Source organism: Gossypium hirsutum, chromosome A12 (genome assembly GCF_007990345.1).
Source record: "Gossypium hirsutum isolate 1008001.06 chromosome A12, Gossypium_hirsutum_v2.1, whole genome shotgun sequence".
NCBI classification, from domain to species: Eukaryota; Viridiplantae; Streptophyta; class Magnoliopsida; order Malvales; family Malvaceae; genus Gossypium; species Gossypium hirsutum.
The window spans coordinates 47,477,400-47,480,437 of NC_053435.1; the positions used below are offsets into that span (position 1 = coordinate 47,477,400).

Sequence of the window (3,038 nt, forward strand, 5' to 3'; positions counted from 1 at the left end):
TAGGATTTTTAAAAAGATTTGTAAACTCAAAACATATTAATTTTACTTGAAATACAATGGAATAGTTGATTTTAAAGAGTTAGAAATTATAAAGCGACATTTGTAAACCAAAGAAAAAAAGTGGAAACAGGGGATAATATGCACAAATAAACTACAAAACTCGGCGAATGAAGATAATATAAATTTATTTAACCAACTAACAAAACAAACAATTACATAAAACTAATCCAAGAAAAATATAACCAAATTTTCAAAAGTCAATATGATACAAAACAATTTTAAGAAAGTGATGAATTGATGAAAAAATAGCATATGTTAGAATTTGAAATATTTTACATAAAAGCTAGGGATATGTATATAAGTGATTAATACACACAAAAATTTGAATAGATCATCAAATAAATAAAAATATAGAGTAAATAATATATAAAATTTAACATATAAATGAGTTTCAAAAATAAGTATTATAAGAAGAACTTTGAAAAGAATACTATACAAAACAATTTAAACCCAAAATTTACCAATAAAATATAATAGAAATTATAAAAATAGTAATGGATGCCAATATAAAGTTTTAAACCAATGATGTACATGTCAGAAAGTTTTAAGATAAATATAACCGTATAAAAATATATAGAAGAATGTATATGAACTACTATTTATATAATATGAAATTAATGATCATGCAAAATAATTCGAAACAAGATTAATTTATCCACAATAATTGATATACATGAAGTAAAAACCCTAGTACAAACAATGCATATATAAGAGGATAATAATATAGGAAAATACTTGAAACAAACAAAATATATAATACCAAAATTGGATTTAAAAGAAACAAATAATATATATATAAGTAAAATTTTAAAGAAAAATTATATGAACATGTTCAAAAGAGGATTCAAATAAGTAATTTGACATAAAATATGTATATGTATATATAAATATCAATGTATGAGAATGAATATTATATAAATCTTTTAAATATAAAATTACATAAAGAAAATTTTAAAATAATAATCTATATAGTAAAACAATTCAGCAATATATAAAAGAAAATTAAAAAAAAACTAAAACAAAATGGAATTAAAAAAATAGTTCAAAATAATATGTTAAAATAATAGGTTTTTTAAAAAAATAATTACATAAATAACTAAACAAATAAATCCAAAAGAATATAATACATAAAATAAACTTAATTGAAATAAAAAAAATTGGAAGGATAATTTATAAATAGACAAATCATTAAAACTGAGCTGAGGATTGAAAGAGTGTTCGCACAAATGATTGAGGATCAAAACTGAAATTATACCAAATTTCACAATGCTACGTTTAGGCGCGGATAAAATTGCAATAACGCACAAATCTCAGGGAAAATTAAAAAGCAAAGAAAATACACATAGGGCCCCAATTAGGTACCAGCGCAAAAGGAAGGGACGAATGGCACAATTTACCCATTTTAAGCGCACAAACGCAGATCTGGGCTTCCGACGGGTTGACACACAGATCCCTTTCCCCCTAAATTGTGTCGTTTTATTCTCTTTACAAAACACAATTAAGAAACCCTAAAACTAAACACTTAGCCACCTAAAAGAAAAACAAAAACCAAAAACCTAAGGCTTATTCCCCCCCTTATTCGGGCGAACCAAAAGGCCTCTCAACCACCACTTTGCCTCTACATTCGGCAGACAGCGTCAGGCGAAGGCCTAATCTGGCCTTATTCGACGACAAATATCTCAATCCTCATCTAAGCTCTGATTATCACAAAGAAAACAAGGATTAGAAGCCTCTTCAAGAGGATAAGTATTTTTGCTTCTATTTATTTTGTTTTTTACATACAATAAAAAAGATCAAAGAAAAAAATGGAAGCCAAAACGAAAGGAAAAATGAGATTTCCAATTACCTCTTGAAAACTCTTTTTTATTCAAACCTTTTTCAAATTTTTGTATGCATATCCCCTTTTACAATAAGCATATTCGGCCTTTTATAACCGAATAAGAAGAAATAAAATAAATAGAAAATAGAAAATAATTCCCTCTACATGTTTCTGCTATATTTTGCTCTCCTTTGGCTGCGATTGTTAGTGTTGTTATTTTGTTTTTGCAGGTAAGGAGCTAGCTAGAGGTGATGACGCACGTGGGATGAGGTGTGAAGGACGCGCACGTGGGGCTGGCACGGAGGTAGCAGCAGTGCTGGAAGCTGCTGGAAACCAATTGTGGCGTAAAGGAAAGAAACCTTAGGGTTTTTGAAAATATTAAACTTCAGGCCTGGGCTAGTTTTTGTTATTGGGCCATTGCAAATTAATTTGCATTTTGGGCCTTGTTATTTGGATTTTGGGCTTGGGTATTATTATGGACATTGGACTTTAATTTTGGTTTTTGTATTTTGGTTTATTTTGTTTTTTGGTTTTTGTATGGGACTGGGAAAAAATGGGCCATTACAATGTTAGTTTAAAGACAAGTGTTGTCTCTTATGCATGTGATATTCATTTTGTATAGGCCATTAATGTTGGCTAATATTGATTATTATTGAATGCATTTAATGAAAATGATCATGGTTGTTGTTTTGGTTATATGTGTTATGCTTGGATTGGTTTTGGTTGATGTCGTGTAGGTTGGTGCAAGTAAGGGTGGCACAAAGGCTTGATAAATAGCATTTTTTTTGTCCACATGGGCAGACACACGGGCATGTGTCTAGACCGTGTGTGACATACGGCTTGCCCCATAGGCGTGTGGTAAGGCCGTGTGTCCCCCACACCTAAAGTTGGCAAAAAAATGCCCAGTAGTAACCACATGGGCGGAGACACGCTCGTGTGTCCCAATCATGTGGAGGGCACGACCTAGTACATGGGCGTGTACCATGGTCGTGTGCCTCTAAAGGGCTTCTAATGTCAGAAATAGAATGTCAAGGTTTTTGTACACGGGCTGAGACACAGCGTGTCATGGCCGTGTAGGGGACATGGGTCATGGACACGGGTATGTCCCAAGCCATGTAAAAGCCCCTGTAGGTTCGAATTGAAAAATAAATTCGCACGG

The 3,038-nt window shown here is 31.4% G+C and overlaps 1 long non-coding RNA gene across 1 annotated transcript; it reads left to right on the top strand.

The window, feature by feature from the left end:
- Window positions 1-1,339: 1,339 nt before the first annotated feature.
- LOC121210837 (uncharacterized) lies at window positions 1,340-2,575 on the top strand. Its single transcript, XR_005906049.1, has 2 exons — window positions 1,340-1,806; window positions 2,110-2,575. It is a non-coding gene; the product is annotated as an uncharacterized lncRNA (long non-coding RNA).
- Window positions 2,576-3,038: the final 463 nt, after the last annotated feature.